This window comes from Gossypium raimondii, chromosome 8 (assembly GCF_025698545.1).
Source record: "Gossypium raimondii isolate GPD5lz chromosome 8, ASM2569854v1, whole genome shotgun sequence".
Classification (NCBI taxonomy): domain Eukaryota; kingdom Viridiplantae; phylum Streptophyta; class Magnoliopsida; order Malvales; family Malvaceae; genus Gossypium; species Gossypium raimondii.
The window spans coordinates 53,384,269-53,395,143 of record NC_068572.1 but is presented as its reverse complement, the minus strand read 5'-3'; the positions used below and the strand labels follow the sequence as shown (position 1 = coordinate 53,395,143).

At 33.6% G+C, this 10,875-nt stretch overlaps 1 long non-coding RNA gene across 1 annotated transcript; it reads left to right on the top strand.

The window, feature by feature from the left end:
* Positions 1 to 474: 474 nt before the first annotated feature.
* Positions 475 to 2,404, top strand: LOC128042897 (uncharacterized). The gene is made up of 2 exons (XR_008198425.1): positions 475 to 538; positions 2,216 to 2,404. It is a non-coding gene; the product is annotated as an uncharacterized LOC128042897 (long non-coding RNA).
* The last annotated feature ends 8,471 nt before the right edge of the window (positions 2,405 to 10,875 follow it).

The window sequence follows — 10,875 nt, the reverse complement described above, 5'->3', positions numbered from 1 at the left end:
TTTTGGTTTTGATAATTTTACGTTTTGAGATTGTTGCTTTGAATACTTGAACCCATGTATTAATTTTGTGAATTGTTGATGATTTTGAAATGTGCCATTGATGAATATTTGTGTTTTGTGATGTTTGATGATGAATAATGGAAGATATGTCTTAGATTAACATGTTTTGTCTTGGGATTTTTGATGAATTTGAGTATTTAGGGCTAAATTGTGAAAATAAATTTTTGAGGGAATAAAATGGAAAATAAATGAAATACATGGACTTGTATGAATACAATGAAGATTCGGCCTAGCTATGGTGTTGTGAGATTTTGTGTAATTTGTGTTTTACGCAATAGGGACTAAATTGCAAAAAGTGTAAAATGTCTGGGGCAAAATGGTAATTTTCCCATTTATGTGTTTTTGGATAAAATTGAATGATTTGATGAATAAGAGGGTTAAATTTAAATATGTTTAGATTGCGAACTGAAGAAAACAGAATTAGATCGGGGAAAGTCGAAAGTAATCGAATAGTCGATCGAGTCTGCGGATATCCGAGGTAAGTCTATTAGCTATTTAATGTCATAAAAATCAGTATATAGGTATGTATATGTGCTGTATTTTGATGAATTATAATTGAAAATATGTTGGTTGAAATAATTAAAAGTATGAGTGAATTATATGCATTATTGTTACATGTTGAATCATAGGTATATACTTATATAGTCATTTGAATTTAGTTAAAGTATGAAGGTATATAAGTATATACATGTATAAATTATTAGATTAATCAAAGATATGTATAAGGTATATGTATATATATAAAAGGGTTCGAATGATTATAAAAGTATATATATATATATATATAAACTCTTGGATTTGATTTGTGATATGTATGTTATAATTGTATATATATATATAGATTGAATAAGCATGCAAAAAATACGTGCATGTGTTGTGTATTGAATTTAGATATGTCATTATATATGTATATACGTGTAAAAACCTTTGGAATTAATTTAAGACATGTAATTCATGAGTATATATGTGGTATTGAAAAGTATGTTTATGTGTGAGATGAAAATATATGTATATGCAATATTTGATTGGATATGTTTACATACATGAATAGGTACTTAATCCGAATTTAGGTAGGATATATGTAAGATATTATGAAATGTGATGAATCAAGTATATGCGTATATGTTCTTGAAATGAATTTAGGTATGGAACTTATATATGTTTAAGAAAGTTTCGATTATGTGAATTTATTCATGCAAAAGTCTTGAATGGAAATGAATATATGAGGTTGTTAGTTTGAATGACTAATATAAAGTGATCGAATGTAAATCAGACTTATTGTCTAGCAGGCTGGATGCCGGTGATATAATTCAGGCTATATGCCTAGCAGGCTTAATGCCGGTGAATTAATTCAGACTTTACGTCTAGCAGGCTTAATGCCGGTGATACATTTCGGACTATAGGTCTAGCAGGCTATAAGCCGGTGTATCGAATCAGGTTTTAAAACCTAGCAGGCTAAGTGCCGGTGAATCTATTTAAACTATGTGAGAATATGCAATTGATATATCTATGATTTTGGTTATATGAAATCGATGTATACATAAATATTAGGTTTTTATATGCTTGGTGAGTATACATCTACATTCCGGTTTTTGCATTTGATTAAACATAATTGTATGCATTTGGTGTATACAAATGATAAAGGCATATGTATATCAGGTATATGCGGTTGTTGAATTTATAAATGCACATGGGGATATGCAGTTGTTAAATATATACATGGAGCCTATGTGTTTGATAATTATTTATGGATGCAATTGGGATATATATATATATATAAATGTACTCATTAATTTGTATATGATGAATATGTATATATATATATATATATTGAATGTATGTATTAGCGATGTACTCGGTATTAATTCATAATGAGTCTATATATATATAAGTGAATATAATATGTGATTGGTATATATATATATATATATATACATGTGTATGATCAATTTTATGCACATGATAAGTACATATGTGAATTCGAAAGTATGCAAGTAATAAAGTGTATATACATTCGGTTTTTAATTGTTGATAAATATGTATGCATTTGTCTATAAGTATTTGTTAATATATATATTTTTGTTGTTATGCTATAGACTTACTAAGCTATAAAAGCTTACTTTGTTTGTTTTCTATCCATTTGTTTTTTTTTTAGATTTTGGAGACGCGTTACGAGCTCGGGGATCATCAGCATAGTCCATCACACTATCGACTTCTTTTGGTATTTTGTTAAATGTTTGAACTCAATCTTATGGCATGTATAGGTTGAGCACGATATTAATTACATTTTGATTGTAAATTATAATAGCTATGCGAAAGTAATTAAATTTTCATGTTGTGATCAGTTTGGTTAAAAAAAATGGTTGTGTTTGTTCGGTAATGCCTCGTAACCCTAATTTGGCGACGGATACGGGTTAGGGGTGTTACATTTTATTGGTATCAGAGCTACGGTTTAGTCGATTCTCGGACTAACGTAGCATGTATAAGTCTAGCTATACATGCCATATTTTTATATCGAGATAGTGTGATGACTGCTGATGTCTAAAAATGTGTTTTCGTATAGTAATGGATCCCGATCGAGCCGTAGCCGATGATGTTGAGAGTATAGCGCCTGCTCCCGCGCAAGGGACAGAGCCGGTAGATTCTCGACCGACCTCGAGTAACCAGGAGGGAGAGGCTAAACAAGCCTTCTACCAAATGATGAATGACTGGTTTACTCAATATGTCCGAACTAATCCGGTTGCACAACAACCCCCACCCCCGACTAATCCATCTTCGATTCCTGTTATACCTCATGTAAGTGATCCGATGAGATTACTTAAGCCTCCTGTTGACAAAATTTGAAAACACGGGGCCGAAGAGTTCAGAGGTACTGATGATGATGATCTTTGGCGCTGAATTACGGCTTGATAATACTATTCGAGTGTTTGATGAGTTATCTTGCACCCCGATGAGTGCTTGAAATGTGCCATATCTTTGCTACGGGACTTTGCATATCACGGTGGAATACACTAGTATCGGTGGTTCGAAAGAGCGAGTGACACAGGAATTCTTTCGGTGAGTTAGTAAGAAATACATCACCGAGATTCATTGATCGAAACGTAAGGAATTTCTTGAATTGAAACAGGTCGGATGACGGTGATGAATATGAGCGGAAATTTGTGAGACTCAGAGATATGCTTGAGAGTGTGTTTATTGAAGCTATTATGTGTAAAAGATTTGAAGATGGGTGAATAAAGATATTAAAGCTGTTAGTGGGCATACTTGAGATAAAGGAGTTCGTAGTACTTGTTGAGCGAGCTTGTAAAGTGAAGAGCTCGGGAAAGAGAAGAGGAAAGTCGACTATGAAGCTCGAGATTTCGTAAGCGATCATTTAGTAAATCGTTCGATCGACTTCAAGAAAATCGAGAGAGGATCATAGCCGATCTAAAGCTACTGCGAGGTTTCCTAAGTATGATCGAGATCGACCCCTGTGAGTTCACGAGCTACTTCAGTTGCTAGCGTTGGTAGTGTTCAACAAAATAGATCAGAGTGCAAGCATTGTGGGAAATGGCATCCTAGAGATTGCAGATTACATGATCGATCTTGCTTTAAGTGTGGTTCAAAGGATCATTTCATTCGAGACTGTCCGATGGTAGCTGAGCAAAACACCGTGCAGAATACTAGACCGAGTAATGTACCCGTACGAGGTAGACCGTCGAGGCATTTGAGTAATGTAAGTGGCAGTCAGAGAGGAACAAAGGACATGACAGTTCGATCTGAGGCTCGTGCACCTGCCAGAGCATATGCCATCCGTGCTCGGGAGGAGGCTTCTTCTCCAGATGTTATTACTGGTACTTTCACTCTTTATGATACTATCGTTATTGCATTGATTGATCCTGGTTCGACTCATTCTTATGTGTGTGAGACTTTAGTATTCAGTAAGACTTTGCCTGTTGAGTCTACTGAGTTTGTAATTAAAGTATCGAACCCCCTGGGCCGGTGTGTTTTGGTTGACAAAGTGTGCAAGAATTGTCCGTTGATGATTCGAGATTTATGTTTTCCAGCTGATTTGATGTTGTTACCATTCGACGAGTTTGATATAATTCTGGGTATGGATTGGTTAACTCTGTATGATGCTATAGTAAACTGCAAATGGAAAACTATTGATCTACGGTGTTAGAATGATGAGATTATTCGGATTGAATCTAATGATCTGAAGGGTTTACCAGCAATAATATCCTCAATGTCGGCTCAGAAGTATGTGAGAAAAGGTTGTGAAGCTTACCTTGCATTTGTTCTTGATAGTAAAGTGACCGAAGAGAAGATTGAATCTGTGCCAGTAGTGTGTGAGTATTTAGGCGTGTTTCGAAGAATTACGGGTTTGCCACCTATTCGAGAGCTAGAGTTTGGTATTGAGTTAGTACCGGGGCGACTCAATCTCGATAGCTCCGTACCGTATGGCACCTACCGAATTAAAAGAATTGAAAGTGCAGTTGCAAGAGTTGACTGATAAAGGTTTTGCACGACCGAGTTTCTCTCCTTGGGGTGCACCAGTTCTATTTGTGAAAAAGAAAGACGGAACGATGAGAATGTGCATTGATTACCGGTAACTCAATAAGGTGACTATAAAGAATAAGTATCCGTTACCACAGATTGATGATTTGTTCGATCAGTTGAAAGGGGCTACTGTGTTTTCGAAGATAGATCTGAGGTCAGGCTACTATCAGTTGCGAGTTAAAGACTCTGATGTGCCAAAGACTGCTTTCCGAATGAGGTACGGACATTATGAGTTCTTGGTTATGCCTTTTGGACTTACTAATGCACCTGTTGTTTTCATGGATTTGATGAATCGGATTTTTAGACAGCATCTGGATCGGTTTGTGGTAGTATTTATAGATGATATTTTGATCTACTCTCATGATGAAACCGAGCATGCTGAACATCTGAGACTTGTTTTACAAACTTTGCGAGATAAACAGTTGTATGCAAAGTTCAGTAAATGCGAGTTCTGGTTACGTGAAGTTAGTTTTCTAGGCCATGTTATGTCAGCATCGGGTATTCGGGTTGATCCAAGTAAAATTTCAGCTATACTTGATTGGAAACCTCCGAGAAATGTCTCTGAAGTTCGAAGTTTTCTGGGGCTCGCCGGTTATTATAGACGGTTCGTGAAAGGGTTCTCTATGATTGCGACCCCGATGACAAAGCTACTACAAAAAGACGTTAAATTCGAGTGGTCAGAAAGGTGTCAGAAAAGATTTGATCAGTTGAAAGTTCTTTTGACTGAAGCTCCAGTCTTAGTTTAGCCCGAATCGGGTAAAGAGTTTGTTATCTATAGTGATGCATCTTTAAATGGTTTGGGTTGTGTTTTGATGCAGGAAGGTAAAGTTGTAGCCTATGCCTCAAGACAGTTAAAGCCGCATGAAAAGAACTATCTGACGCATGATCTGGAATTGGCCGCTATTGTATTTGCGTTAAAAATATGGCGTCACTATCTGTTTGGAGAAAGATGTCATGTTTATTCCGATCACAAAAGCCTGAAATATTTGATGACTCAGAAAGATCTGAATTTGAGACAGCGTCGATGATTAGAATTGCTGAAAGATTACGAGCTTGTGATTGACTATCATCCGGGAAAGGCTAATGTTGTTGCTGATGCCCTAAGTCGAAAATCACTGTTTGCTTTGCGTGCAATGAACGCACATATGGTTATGTCTGATGATGGTGCGATAGTAGCTGAGTTGAAAGCAAAACCGTTATTTGTTCAACAGATTTGTGAAGCCCAGAAAGTCGATAATGATTTACTTGCAAAACGAACTCAGTGTGACTTAAATGTTGATTCAGAATTTCTAGTTGATGCTGAAGATTGTTTGAGATTCAGAAATCGATTATGTGTTCCGAGAAATTCGAAGTTAATACAGGTGATTTTGAATGAAGCTCATAATAGCCGACTTTCAGTTCATCCGGGAAGTACGAAAATGTATAACGATCTGAAACAGCACTATTGGTGGCATGGTATGAAACGAGACATTTCTGACTTTGTTTCGAAATGTTTAATTTGTCAGCAAGTTAAAGCCGAGCATCAGGTACCATCTGGGTTGCTTCAGCCGATCATGATACCTGAGTGGAAATGGGACAGAGTTACGATGGATTTTGTATCCGGTTTACCATTGACACCCAGCAAGAAAGATGCAATTTGGGTTGTTGTTGATAGATTGACAAAATCGACTCACTTTGTTCCGGTTCGTATTGATTATTCACTTGATAAACTTCTTTGAATTGTACATTTCTCAGTTGTGAGATTGCACGAGTGCCTATTTCTATTATTTTTGACGAGACCGAGATTTACATCGCGATTTTGGAAGAAATTACAAGATGCTTTAGGTACGAAGCTACATTTTAGCACAGCTTTTCATCCGCAAACATACGGTCAATCTGGCGAATCATTCGAGATACTTGAGGATATGTTGAGATGTTGCATTCTCGAGTTTGAAGGTGCGTGGGAAAGATATTTACCTTTGATTGAATTTGCTTATAATATGACTTTCAATCTAGTATCAAAATGGCACCTTATGAGGCTTTATACGATCGTAAATGTCGTACACCACTTGTATTGGACCGAGCTCGATGAAAATAAAATACGGGGTTGATCGATTAAAGAGACTGAGAAAGTGAAAGTGATTCGGGATAGTCTGAAATCAACATCGGATCGTCGAAATCTTATCGGATTTGAAAAGAAAGGATATAGAGTTTCGGATCGGGATAAAGTGTTTTAAAAGTCTCACCGTGGAAGAAAATATTCAGATTCGGTCGTAAAGGCAAATTGAGTCCGAGATTCATTGGACCGTATAAGATTATAGAGCGTGTGAGACCGGTTGCTTATAGATTGATGTTACCGCCTGAGTTAGAAAAGATTCATAATGTATTCCATGTTTCGATGCTCCGTAGATACCGATCTGATCCTTCGCATGTGATTAGTCCGACGGAGATTGAAAATAAGAAAATTTCGTTAGTTAAAGTATTGTGGCATAAGCACGAAATTGAGGAAGCAACTTGGGAGTCAAAAGATACGATGAAAGAGCGTTATCCAAACCTATTCACCGGTAAGAATTTTCGGGGACGAAAATCCCTAAAGGGGGGGAGAGTTGTAACAACCCGGTTTGACCCTAATCGGAACAGTGGTTTTGGGACCACAAATCCGAATTAGAAAAATATTATTAATATTATTATGTGTGTTTATTTTGTGTGTATGTGATTGTGTGAAATTTTCGTGTTTTAATTTCGTCGTTTAAGTGTCCGATTTAATAAAAGGGCTTAATCGCGTAAAATGAAAATTTAGGGGTTAATTATAAAAGCACCTAATTGTTGTTGTCTTTATAACTTAGAGGTTTTATAATGCAAATAGTCCACTATGTAAGTTAGTGGGTGGCAAAGGACTAATATAACCTTATTATATATGTTTTGTTTATTAATTATTAAAGGTTAAATAAGTAAATTAATAAATAATGTATAGTATAATAAAACAAAACATAAACAAGCCATTATCATCTCTTTTGTTGGCGAATGTTGCAAAGAAAGAAAACATCCATGGCATTTAGGGTTTCGACACTTTGCTAGCTTGATTAAGGTATGAAATTGTTTGGTTTTGATAATTTTTACGTTTTGAGATTGTTGCTTTGAATACTTGAACCCATGTATTAATTTTGTGAATTGTTGATGATTTTGAAATGTTCCATTGATGAATATTTGTGTTTTGTGATGTTTGATGATGAATAATGGAAGATATGTCTTAGATTAACATGTTTTGTCTTGGGATTTTTTATGAATTTGAGTATTTAGGGCTAAATTGTGAAAATAAATTTTTGAGGGACTAAAATGGGAAATAAATGAAATACATGGACTTGTATGAATACAATGAAGATTCGCCTAACTATGGTGTTGTGAGATTTTGTGTAATTTGTGTTTTACTTAATAGGGACTAAATTGCAAAAGTGTAAAATGTCCAGGGCAAAATGGTAATTTGCCCATTTATGTGTTTTTGATAAAATTGAATGATTTGATGAATTAGAGGTTAAATTTGAATATGTTTAGATCATGAATGAAGAAAAAGAAATTAGATCGGGAAAGTCGAAAGTAATCGAATAGTCGATCGAGTCTGCGGATATCCGAGGTAAGTCTATTAGCTATTTAATGTCATAAAAATCAGTATATAGGTATGTATATGTGCTGTATTTTGATGAATTATAATTGAAAATATGTTGGTTGAAATAATTAAAAGTATGAGTGAATTATATGCATTATTGTTACATGTTCGAATCATAGGTATATACTTATATAGTCATTTGAATTTAGTTAAAGTATGAAGGTATATAAGTATATACATGTATAAATTATTAGATTAATCAAAGATATGTATAAGGTATATGTATATATATAAAAGGGTTCGAATGATTATAAAAGTATATATATATATATATATATATATATAAACTCTTGGATTTGATTTGTGATATGTATGTTATAATTGTATATATATATATATAGATTCGAATAAGCATGCAAAAAATACGTGCATGTGTTGTGTATTGAATTTAGATATGTCATTATATATGTATATACGTGTATAAACCTTTGGAATTAATTTAAGACATGTAATTCATGAGTATATATGTGGTATTGAAAAGTATGTTTATGTGTGAGATGAAAATATATGTATATGCAATATTTGATTGGATATGTTTACATACATGAATAGGTACTTAATCCGAATTTAGGTAGGATATATGTGTAAGATATTATGAAATGCGATGAATCAAGTATATGCGTATATGTTCTTGAAATGAATTTAGGTATGGAACTTATATATGTTTAAGAAAGTTTCGATTATGTGAATTTATTCATGCAAAAGTCTTGAATGGAAATGAATATATGAGGTTGTTAGTTTGAATGACTAATATAAAGTGATCGAATGTAAATCAGACTTATTGTCTAGCAGGCTGGATGCGGTGATATAATTCAGGCTATGTGCCTAGCAGGCTTAATGCCGGTGAATTAATTCAGACTTTACGTCTAGCAGGCTTAATGCCGGTGATACATTTCGGACTATAGGTCTAGCAGGCTATAAGCCGGTGTATCGAATCAGGTTTTAAAACCTAGCAGGCTAAGTGCCGGTGAATCTATTTAAACTATGTGAGAATATGCAATTGATATATCTATGATTTTGGTTATATGAAATCGATGTATACATAAATATTAGGTTTTTATATGCTTGGTGAGTATACATCTACATTCGGTTTTGCATTTGATTAAACATAATTGTATGCATTTGGTGTATACAAATGATAAAGGCATATGTATATCAGGTATATGCGGTTGTTGAATTTATAAATGCACATGGGGATATCAGTTGTTAAATATATACATGGAGCCTATGTGTTTCATAATTATTTATGGATGCAATTGGGATATATATATATATAAATGTACTCATTAATTTGTATATGATGAATATGTATATATATATATATATATTGAATGTATGTATTAGCGATGTACTCGGTATTAATTCATAATGAGTCTATATATATATAAGTGAATATAATATGTGATTGGTATATATATATATACATGTGTATGATCAATTTTATGCACATGATAAGTACATATGTGAATTGAAAGTATGCAAGTAATAAAGTGTATATACATTCGGTTTTAATTGTTGATAAATATGTATGCATTTGTCTATAAGTATTTGTTAATATATATATTTTTGTTGTTATGCTATAGACTTACTAAGCTATAAAAGCTTACTTTGTTTGTTTTCTATCCATTTGTTTTTTTTAGATTTTGGAGACGCGTTCCGAGCTCGGGGATCATCAGCATAGTCCATCACACTATCGACTTCTTTTGGTATTTTGTTAAATGTTTGAACTCAATCTTATGGCATGTATAGGTTGAGCACGATATTAATTACATTTTGATTGTAAATTATAATAGCTATGCGAAAGTAATTAAATTTTCATGTTGTGATCAGTTTGGTTAAAAAAAATGGTTGTGTTTGTTCGGTAATGCCTCGTAACCCTAATTCGGAGACGGATACGGGTTAGGGGTGTTACAACCTCAGCCATTGGTAGGACATTCAAGACCAGCGAAACATGAAATCCCTAATGACATGTCATTTGTATCCTACGAATTCTTAAGGTTCAATCGGGACTCAATATCCATCAATTCATCATAGCATTGATACGTTTATATATCGATCCATTTACTTTAAAATTAACATAGTAAATATTTAGTTTAGTCAAGATTGAAACTATTACAGTTTATACGAACTTACCTGTATCGAAACGATGCCCTAACGTGATCCAACGACTAATTTGCTATTTTGGTTTTCTCGTGATTAGTGTTTGTTTGAGTCATTTTTTGATCTAGATAAATATTTTTATTAAACTAATCCCATTAAATTATTTAAAATAATTAATTTAGCTTATAATCCATAATAATGAAATTTTACAAAATTACCCCTAATATTTTAATATTTATGCAATTTAGTCCATAAACTCGAAACTTGCAATTTCATCATTTTTAACCATAAATCATGCCAGCTGATTTTTACCCACTCTTATAACAGCCTATATTTATCCATAATTTACATTATTTTCCTTGAATTTTACCATTTTCACAAATCAGTCCCTAAACTTGAAAATAATAAAAAATTACTTACAAAATACTTATATTTAACAAAAAAAGTTTAATAATCTATCATAAAATTTCAAGAAACTTCAATTCCATCCATGGTAGAATTCTAAACATTTAACAATTTAACAAATTGACCCC